Consider the following 10,928-nt stretch of genomic DNA (forward strand, 5'->3'; position numbering starts at 1 on the left):
TCCCACTGGTATTTAAGGATTCACTGAAAAGAATGCAAGAAGTTACAAAACAGAAAATGATGGTCTGTGTGTGAGATTTCTGTAAGATACAAATGCATTTGTATAACTTAGGAATGTGCCAGGACTTCCCTACTGACTGAGTGGTAAAGAATCCACCTGCCAATGCAGGAGATGGGGATTGGATCCCTGGGTTGGTAAGATCCCCTGGAGAAGGAAATGGCAATCTACTCTACTATTTTGCCTGGGAAATCCCATGGGTAGAGAAGCCTGGAGAGCTACAGTCTATGGGGTTGCAGAGTCAGACATGACTTAGCGACTAAACAACAAAGGACTGTGTTACCAGGTAGCTAATAAGTCAGTCTTCTCACTTCTTTTGGTTTGAAAATGCCATCTGTTAAAATCACCTGCTCAGTCCTTCCTGACTGCCTACCGAAACAACAACAACAACAAAGAACCAACACCTTACAACACTCAGAATTAGGATTGAGCATTAATTGGTTTCCAAAATCTTCAGGAAATCTACAATAGACACAAAAATGAAGATCTAGCAACCGGCACTAAGTTGAGACATGCAGAAGATGACCCCAGACAAGCGTCCAGACAAATAGCAGAATTTCATCTAGAAAAGAGAAAAGAATCTTGTGACCCACTGCTAATTTAGAATATACAACCTTTGCTGTTCAGGGTTTTCTATTTGTGGGACATAAAGCCAATCCCACTTCTAACTACCATCTTCAAAAAGGCATTCACTGATGTCTTATCATCCTACTATATTTTCATAGTTCTTTATTCTCTCACTAGGTCATAAAACTACTCCACATGCTCTTCTAATTGCAATCCCCAAGACCCCTCTTCCCCCTTCATTCTCAGATGATGATCATTCTTATTTCACAGAGAAAACAGAAACAGTGAAGAGAAACTTTCCACGTGTTTCCAACACAAAACTGACTGATCTATTCATACGTGTGTCCATTTTCTCTTCTTCCCCCTAAAGCATCAGCTCTTCATCATTGAACTGGGTTCCAGATTCTCTCAGGAACCTGCTTTCGAAATTAGTCCTCAAACATCCCTGTACATAAAATTCTCACCAGCATAAAAACATGCTTTAAGAACTTCCTAAGTACACACACACACACACACACACACACACACACACACACACAATGTCCCTTAATTTCATTTCTTCTCTGGCCACCATCACATTTTTATGCCCTTATTGAATGAACAAATCTTTGAATATAATTGTTATAACTCTGTATCCATGTGTTTCCTTTCTTCCTCTCTCTTTTTTTTAAGGTTGGAAAAATTACTTTGTGAAGCCTTAAGAAACATTGAGTATAATTAAACTGTAGTCCAGAGTTAGATACAATTTAATAAAATAATGGTTCAATTTCAAAATAAAAGTTATTGTAGGTGAGACCATGAAATTTCCTAACAGGTGATTTTAATACATTATGCTAAATTTTCTAAAACAACTCAGAGGAACTGATATTTACAGTAAATGGAGTATTTATGAAAATTCCAGCATCAGCTATATATATATATATATATATATATATATATAGAACCCAAGATTATTTGAACTAGCAAACAGATATTGTATATCTCAATAGCAGTGCTGGAATGCAGAGTTTAAGACTGGGATTTATACCATGGGATTTGAAAAGGAGCAGACATCTTGTTTTCAATACCGGAAGTTTTTCTCAAGACCAAAATCAACATTGTAACTGCCACAGACAGGAAAAAGGGAAGCTTTGTTTGCTTTAATTGTTCATCTGCCTCAGAAAGTCCAGTATCCCTGAGATAGGAACCACTGCAATAAGGGAGGGAATAGGTTCTCCCAAAGGAAGATTGTTGCTTAATTATGCCTCCTGCCCCGGAACCGGGAGCAAACTTTGTGTTTCCCAACTGAATGCTTGGCAGCACCGAGACATTTCAGTAATGGTTCATCAAAAAAACCCAGCATTCTCCATCTTCATGAAACAACCTTGTCTCCCATTGAATTTCCTTTTCCTTCCTTTCTCAGGCTTCTTCTCTTTGTCTTTTCTTCAAGTCTATGCTTGGCTTCAGATGCTGCATCTTTAAAGTGACATCCTTCCAAAGGCAGTGGGATTCATACTCTTTCTGATCTTCCAGTTTCCTCACTTTCTTTGTGAGTATAGGCAATTTCTTGGTATATATAAAAACTTCATTTTCCCCTGTTGAGTATTTTGCATACATTATACCATTCCGTTCCCCTTCTGTTGAGCAGAAAGACTTCCTGTCATTTGGGGAAAAAATCTTAGAGGTAATTCTGTGCTTCTTACCTCCATAGAAAAGTTTAGAGTGGGAGACGATGTTTGCACTATAGCCAGTTTTGGAACAACTAATATAGCATTCTCCACCTAGTTCTACCCAGGGCACTGTGAGGATAGACCTGCCATAAACATTGGGGAATGTGAGAATGTAATGTTCATCATGCTCTAGACAAGAGATACAGCCCTGACCTATGTTGTGCACCTCAATTGACATCTGAGGAATTTTGATTTGGTCCAGATATGAGCATTGAATTGTATCTTCTTAGTAAAACACTCAGCTGTTTTAATAAGAAGAAAATGGATGGATGATGAGAAATCTGCTCAGCCACGAATGTTTAATCTATTCTTGGAAACCCAGGGAACTGGTCCTTCTGAAACTAGCTCCGCATTCTCTTCAGTATCATTTCGTAATGTCCAGTGACACTGAAAGATTTCACCCAAAATGGGGTTGTATGGCTTTTTGGCAACTGATCCTCTCCTTCCTGCGTGAAAAGCTGAGAGATACCATTTCAAAACATGAAACATTCAGTCTCTAGCATCCTTCTGGTCACTAATACTCACAAACAGATCCAGGTGTGCAAAAGTCTGCATACATTTCTAAAAGAGATCTTCTTTCAAGAATAAATGTTGGAAGAACTACCTTCATAAGATCCATTCCAAGTCTAACCTGTGACAACAGATGCATGATAATACTCCTGTGCTTTTCCACTGACTCTTCCTCCCCTTGGTCATTTCTATCATCATGTGAATTGAAAAGGTCACCATCTCTTGTTCCACTGGACATGGAAGAATTAAGTGATTCCATGGTATCTGGGTGCTTTAGACTCTTTCCTGAGCTCCTGTGTGTCAAGACTGAGGCAGATCCAGAGGGATCTATTAAGTGCTTTGGGGATGAGCCACTCTGAGGGAATTCATCTGCATCATAGAATTCACCTTCACTGCTAGAGTAAAGAGAATTCTAGGACTGTGTTTGGAGACAAATTGCCATGGCTTGGAGAAGTCAGACGGCTACTAGGTGGTGAGTGGCCACTGCCCTTACTCTTTGGTGTTGGAGTCTGATGATGTCCCAAGGTTGCTAATACAGGTCCAACTGGTAGAGAAGACAGACGCTGCTCTGAATCACACAACTGAGTAGGTTCTGGACGTAAGACAGGCTGGGAAGGCACTGTGCTGACCACAGGTTCCAAGGGACTAGGTTGATATAGTGCATCCACAGGATTAATAGTACTTTTAGTGATCTGCAGCAACACAATGCAGTGTTTAATTGATCCTGCCCTGCTATTTGTTGTCTCTTTGAGGATTTCAGTTTTCTTTCTCTGTTCATCATCTCTGCAGTTTTGAAGTTTATCATCAGAAAGCTTCAACTAACAATACTTGTAGATAAGCATCAGCTTCTGTTAGTTTGTTATCAAAGTCTTGAGGACTAGGAACAAATCCTGAATCCAAACTCCCAGGTGGTGACGGGATGGAGGCAGTACGAGAATCTCACACTTGCACCCACAGCCTAGGCAAGCAGCAGGGTCCCTGGGGACTCAGGGGTGGGAGCCAGCCCCTCTCTCAGACCCTCTGGTTTACTCACTCCACAAGTGACCAGCAGGAAAGCCATTCGCCAAGACCCCTGCCCTCTGTGCCTCCAGGGGAGGAAGCCGAGGACCACTTCCGAGCACCCCTCTTTGCCCCCCTCAGCCGAATCACTGTTGCAGTGCAGTTGGTCTTGTCAAGTCTCCTTTCACCCTCTCTTGATTGCACTTTAATTAGCCTTTAGTTCTCATCACTCCAGCAAAATTAATTTTATACCGGTTACCAATAGTTCCATATTGCTGAAGACAATAATTAACTCTCACTACTGACATTACTCATCTTAATTATTATGCACACTATGAAAAAGCCTCACCATATGTTAAAATTTACAAATCTGCAAATATATAAAATTTGACAGAACTAAAAGGAAAAATAGACCAATTTGTGTTATACTGGGAGATTTTACCATACCTCTCTCTGTAACTGGGAGTTCAAGTAGAAAAAGAAAATCAAGAAATGGTATTTAAAATTTGAACATCTCCATTCATAAATGTGAAATCACATTTGTAAACCAATTGAAATTGTATAGTGTGAAATACAGTTATTTTCAAGTTCACAAGTAATATTTACCAAGATCATCCAATAATGCTAAAATAAATCTCAATAGAATGTTATAGTAATTCCAAGTTTGGGGCTTCCCAGGTGGTGCTAGTGGTAAAGAACACACCTGCCATTGCAGGAGATGTAAGAGATGCTGGTTGGATCTTAGGGTTGGGAAGGTCCCCTGGAGAAGGAAATAACAACCCTCTCCAGTATACATGCCTGGATAATCCCATGGACAAAGGAGCCTGGCAGGCTACAGTACGTGGGGTTGCAGAGTCGGACATGACTGAAATGATTTAGCATGCATGCATGTTCTCCTGCCACAGAAAAATTAAGAAATCAATTAAAAGATATCTTAAAACATCAAAAGTTTGAATCCTAAGAAATACACATCTAGCCATCTTTGGATTGGAATAAGCAACTAAATGGAAGCAATTAAATGGAGGGCTTCCCTGGTGGCTCAGACAGTAAAGAATCTGCCTGAAATGCAGAAGACCAAGGTTCAATCCCTGGGCCGGGAAGATCTGCTGGAGAAGAAAATGGCAACCCACTCCAGTTTTCTTGCCTAGAGAATCCCATGGACAGAGGAACCTGGTGGGCTACAGTCCATGGGCTAACAAAGAGTCGGACACAACTGAGAGACTAACTAAATGGAATTTAGAAAATGTTTAGCATAAATAATTATGAGAAAGATATAAGATGCAACTAAACAATGCTGAGGAAGGTGCCTCAGGTATAAAATAAGAAAGAAGAAGGCTTAAAAAAAAAAATTATCTAGGTAGCCATCTCAAGAATTTAGGAAAGAAAACCCAGCAAATTAACCCAAAGAATATAAACAGTAGGAAAAAATAAAGATAAGAGCAGAAACAGGTAAAGAAAACAAATGCACAATGAAAAAAATTAACAAATCCATAATATTAAATTTTAAAAATACTAATAAATTTCATAAGTCTCTGGCAAGGCTAGTCTAAAAAAAAAGAAGAGAGAAGAAAGGTGTTAGAAAAAAAGGGAGAGGAGAGAGTGGTTGGATGGAAAGAAAGTAATAGCTTAATTATTAGTACTGGAAATATAAAAGAAGATATATTAACTTACATATGTACATATGTGATTTAAAACATTTGAGCATAATATTGACGACTATATGTCAATATGTTTAAAAACTTTGATAAAATGCTTAAATTACCAGAGAAACATAACAGCAGCAGTGTCCTAAAATAAATAAAAATATAAATAAAACTTTATATATATAAAAAATTTGATTCTGAAATTAAAAATCATGTCATAAGAACTGAGTAAATTGCATCTAGCAATGTATAAAAAGAATATCAATACATCATGACAAAGTGCTTATTCACAAAATGCAAAGTCATCTTAACACCTTAACACCATTTTAAGGTGTTAATTGAGTTATTCACATTAACTCAATAAAAAGAAAAGCCTTGCAATCCTCTGAAAATGTATAGAAATTCACTTATCACAGAAAAGCTGTTAATACACTAGGAATAAAAGATTGCTTTCTAATCTAATAAAGAATATCTAGGAAATTCTATAGCAAATATCATACTTAATGATGATTTGTTTAAATATTTCCTATGAGGCTGAAAATGTTACCTTATCACCACTTGTGTTTAACATCATAGTAAACGTCCTTGCTGTAGCACGTGTGTGCGTGCTAAGTTGCTTCAGTTATGCCCAACTCTTTGTGACCCCATGGACTGTAGTCCGCCAGGCTCCTCTATCCTTGGGATTCTCCAGGTAAGAATATGGGACTGGGTCGCCATTTCCTTCTCTAGAGGACCTTACCAACTCAGGGATCAAACCTGTGTCTCTTACATCTTCTGCTTTGGCAGGTGGGTTGTTTACCCCTAGGGCCACCTGGGATTCCCTCCTTGTGGTCGTATAAGATTACAAAAGGAAATAAGATTTATGGTTATTGGAAGTTCAGTTCAGTTCTGTCGCTCAGTTGTGTCCAAGTCTTCGAGAGTCCATGGACTGGAACATGCCAGACCTCCCTGTCCATCACCAATTCCCAGAGCTTATTCAAATTCATGTCCATTGGGTTGGTGATGCCATCCAACTATCTCATCCTCTGTCTTCCCCTTCTCCTCCTGCCTTCAATCTTTCCCAGCATAAGGGTCTTTTCAAATGAGTGAGTTCTTTGCATCAGTGGGTCAAAGTATTGGAGTTTCAGCTTCAGCATCAGTCCTTCCAATGAACACCCAGGACTGATCTCTTTTAGGATGGACTGGTTGGATCTCCTTGCAGTCCAAGGGACTCTCAAGAGTCTTCTCCAACACCACAGTTCAAAAGCATCAGTTCTTTGACACTCAGCTTTCTTTATAGTCCAACTCTCACATCCATATATGACTACTAGAAAAACCATAGCTTTGACTAGATGGACCTTTGTTGGCAAATCTTGTGTGCCCTAGGACCCAGGAGAAAGGAGCAGTGATCCCACAAGAGACTGACCCAGACTTGCCCATGAGTGTCCAGGAGTCTCTGGCAGAGGCGTGGGTCAGTGGTGGCCTGCTGCAGGGTTGGGGGCACTGAATGCAGCAGTGTGTGCCTGGGACCTTTTGCAGGAAGCCCCCATTATCTCCACTACCTCCACTATAGTCTGGCCTCAGGTCAAATAACAGGGAGGGAACACAGCCCAGCCCATCAACAGAAAATGGGATTAAAGATTTACCACCCATCAGAACAAAACCCAGTTTCCCCCTCAGTCAGTCTTTCCCATCAGGAAGCTTCCATAAGCTTCTTATCCTTCTTCATCAGAGGACAGACAGAATGAAAAACACAATCACAGAAAACTAACCAATCTGATCACTTGGACCACAACTCTGTGAAACAATGAGCCATGCCATGTTGGGCCACCCAAGACGATTGGGTCATGGTGGAGAGTTCGGACAAAACGTGGTCCATTGGAGAACAGAGCGGTTAGCCACTTCAGTGTTCTTGCCTTGAGAACCCCATGAACAGTATGGTTGTTGGAAAGGAAGCAATAATTTGAAGACTAGTAATTGAGTACTTAGAAAATCAAAAGAATAATCTATTAAAATTAATACGTGAATTTAGCAATATATCTAATATCAACTAGAGTCTGCCTACAATACTGTGAAGCAACAGGAGACTCAGGTTTGATCCTGGGGTCCAGAAGATCATGTGGAGTAGAAGATGGCAACACACTTCAGGATTCTTACCTAGGAAATCCAATGGACAGAGGATCCCAGCGTGCAACAGTCCACCGGGTCACAGAGAGTCGGACATGACTGAGCAACTGAGCCAACAACAGCAGCTAATATTGATACATAAAAATCACTTGTATTCCTGCACACCAGCAAAATTACCAACTAAAATATGCAAAATATTACCTTTTAAGCAGCATCAAAAGATAATCAAATATCTAGGAATACATCTAATGAAAGAGTTCTACTATTCCAACATATAAAAGCTAGAAAGACTTTAAGTCCCCAACTAACAATAAGAAAAAGTCAGATAAATGACAGTCACAACTTTTTGGAAGTCTGCAGAGATCTGAGGTCACAGAGTAGCAAGGCAGCATGGATTCCAGTGAGGCACAAGCTTCCCCTAGAGGAAGGGGAGGTAGGGCTGGCTCACCTATGGTAGGCCTGGGAGGAGTGGGTACAGCCATCATGCAATAAGCAGGTTAGAAAAAATCTGCTAACTCATTGCTACCAAGGCAATGTTAGAAGAAAAAACAAAAAGCGAAAAATCCCCATACCTCTCACTGGTGTTCTCTTGCAGCTGGAGAAAGAGGCAGGAGCATCTCTCTTGAACAAGAAATTCCACAGATACAATTAGGAGCATGACTGACATGAAGAGGGAATGTTAAGACACACACATTCCCACATACACACAGGCAAGGCCATGAACAAAGAAGAGGGCATCTAATGGCTGTAGAACAATGAGAAATGATGTATCACACATATAATTGGTGTCCTAGAGGCAGGAAACAGACAAAATAAGGCCCTGGAAATTAAATAGCTAGCAGTGAAGATCCATGATCCCTGAGAGATGGGAAACAAATGGGGTGAGCCCTCCTGTTGGCACAGTTCCTGTCTGCTAGAGTTTCAAGACCACAGAATGGATCTGGACTGCTGGAGACAGAGGTGACTACACTTCATAGGGCAAAATTGCCCTATGGAGAGGAGAAAACTGCATAGACAGGAAGCTAAAGACTCTGAAGCAGGTCCTGGGGGTGGGGGGGGTCGTCTGAGAACAGATCAGCACATGCAGGAAGCTAATCAAATCTGGAAAAAGAAACAGCAGACATTTCTGGGGTCTCTCCCAGTACTTTCTTACTGTACTATGCTATCTTGACAGCCCATGGAAATGGCTGCTTTGTGTCGGAGTTCTATTCCACTTACTGGGGAGTGGGCTGGGAAGAACCCTCAGGTGAGAAAGTCATTTAAATGTGAATCTCAGCCCCTGGCTTTCCCTTCTTTCTCGATTTGTGACCCCTCTGATCTCTGCCCTCCCTTCATCACTCTCTAGTACTTTCAAACATTTGCTTTTTACCTTTTGTCTAAAGCATGTTATTTTTGTCAGCACTGGGGTTGATTTGGCATGTTACTCTGTCGTTATGGAATTTCTATGTCCCTGCAGTTGTAAATGCTCAAAGCACATATTGAATATGTTTTCTGCCATTAGACTGGTCTTGCCAAGTTATTTATTGTCAAGTGACTTAATCAAGTTGACACTCAGTGGCACATCCGTTGTTGTCATTCTTTTGCTTGGTTTTAGGCAGCTTTAGGTAAAGAACTGAGAATAACTCAAGGACTATCTCTAATTTAAAAGCCGTTAGCCAACACTAGGGCTTCCCCAGGGGCTCAGCTGTAAAGGGTCCGCTTGCAATGCAGGGTTCAGTCCCTGGGTCGGGAAGATCCCCTGGAGAAAGAAATGGCAACCCACTCCAGTATTCTTGCCTGGAGAATCCCAAGGACAGAGGAACCTGGTGGGCTACAGCCCATGGGCTCACAAAGACATGACTGAGCACACATTTTTCCAACTGTGTCAATATTGAATGAAAATTTGACTGCATTCATTGTTGGCAAGAGCTGAAGTTTTTATATCTTTGGGAAAACTGTTGGAGGAATTTTCTAACAAGTTGATGCTTCCAGCAAGCATGCTTCGTCTGCTCTGGAAAGTTCCTATCTGAAAAATAAAAGATATGTCTATATCTTCACCTTTTCCAGTCACATAAAAATACCCGGTTTAATCCCAAAATTCTTTCATATGTACAAAAATAACACATAAAGCTAGGTGAGAAATTCACTTACTTACTTTGTATACCTTTTATACCATATCTGTATCAAGAATCACAGTAAAACTTGCAATGTATTTATATCTATGTCTTATTCATTAAGAATATCACTTTAGATATCAAGGATTTCATTATTGTTAACTGGTTGTACAGCTATCATAAACTTTTGTATTAAACAGCTAAAAAAAAGAACCCTTCCATACATATGAAAATTCACTGTGAGATCTACAAATACAAAATTTTTTGAAAGTTGTAAGATTTTAGATTTTCACCGAGTTACGAATAAAAATGCAATAAGATCAGGCTTCCCAGGTGGTTCTAGTGGTAAAGAATCTGCTCACCAATGCAAGAGACATGGGTTCAATCCCTGGTCCAAGAAGATCCTTGGAGGGCAAAATGGTGACCCCCTCTAGTAGTCCTGCATGGAAAAACTCCATGGACAGAGGAGGCTGGCAGGCTACAGTTCATGGGGTCACAAACAGTTAGACATGACTGAGTGGCTGAGCACACATACACATTGTTATATTCATCTAGACTTCAAATTCCAATGTAGACAACATATACTGTAACCTGTAGTTAAAAAACAAAAATTGAAAGACCAGAACTGGAAAGCTGGAGACAGGCGCTAGCATTATTATGTATCTTTTAGACATTTTGGATAATGTTAAGATAACCTTATTTTAGCCCAGAATGACCCCTCTCAAACTTATGAGCTCCAGAACATTAAGATAATAAGTCTATGTTATTATAAGCCAGTGAACTTGTGATTACTTTCTATTACAGCAGCAATGGAAAACTAATGCACTCTACTTCCAGAGTAAGCTGTAGAAAAAAAATTTACAGTATAAAAAAGGCAGTGAAAAGGACTGATGGGTTTACTCAATCTGATTTTTCAGAAGTATTTAAAGAAGTCAAGCAGTTCAGACTTCAAGCTAGTTTTATTTTTTCCTGGCTGATAAATTTATTTTATTTTATTTTTGCATTTTCCTATGATTAAGAGATCAGGTGATCTTAATTTCTGGATGACAAGATTTCTGTTGGAGTCTTGATTTCAATACTAGAAAGGAACAAAACAAGACTTTGATCTTGGTAGTGGTTAATATATTTATTTTTCGCTTGGTTATAGCTTGCTTCCCCAAGTACACTGACACTGTGAAATCACTTAGCAACTTTAAATGAAGTATGAAATAACACTGAGATTGGCCAGCTGCGCTCACTTGGGT

General features: G+C 39.9%; 1 pseudogene; it reads right to left on the reverse strand.

The window, feature by feature from the left end:
• Positions 1 to 1,858: 1,858 nt before the first annotated feature.
• Positions 1,859 to 3,903, reverse strand: LOC133060492 (oxysterol-binding protein-related protein 9-like; annotated as a pseudogene).
• Positions 3,904 to 10,928: the final 7,025 nt, after the last annotated feature.

The sequence above is a fragment of the Dama dama genome, chromosome 8 (assembly GCF_033118175.1).
Source record: "Dama dama isolate Ldn47 chromosome 8, ASM3311817v1, whole genome shotgun sequence".
NCBI lineage: Eukaryota > Metazoa > Chordata > Mammalia > Artiodactyla > Cervidae > Dama > Dama dama.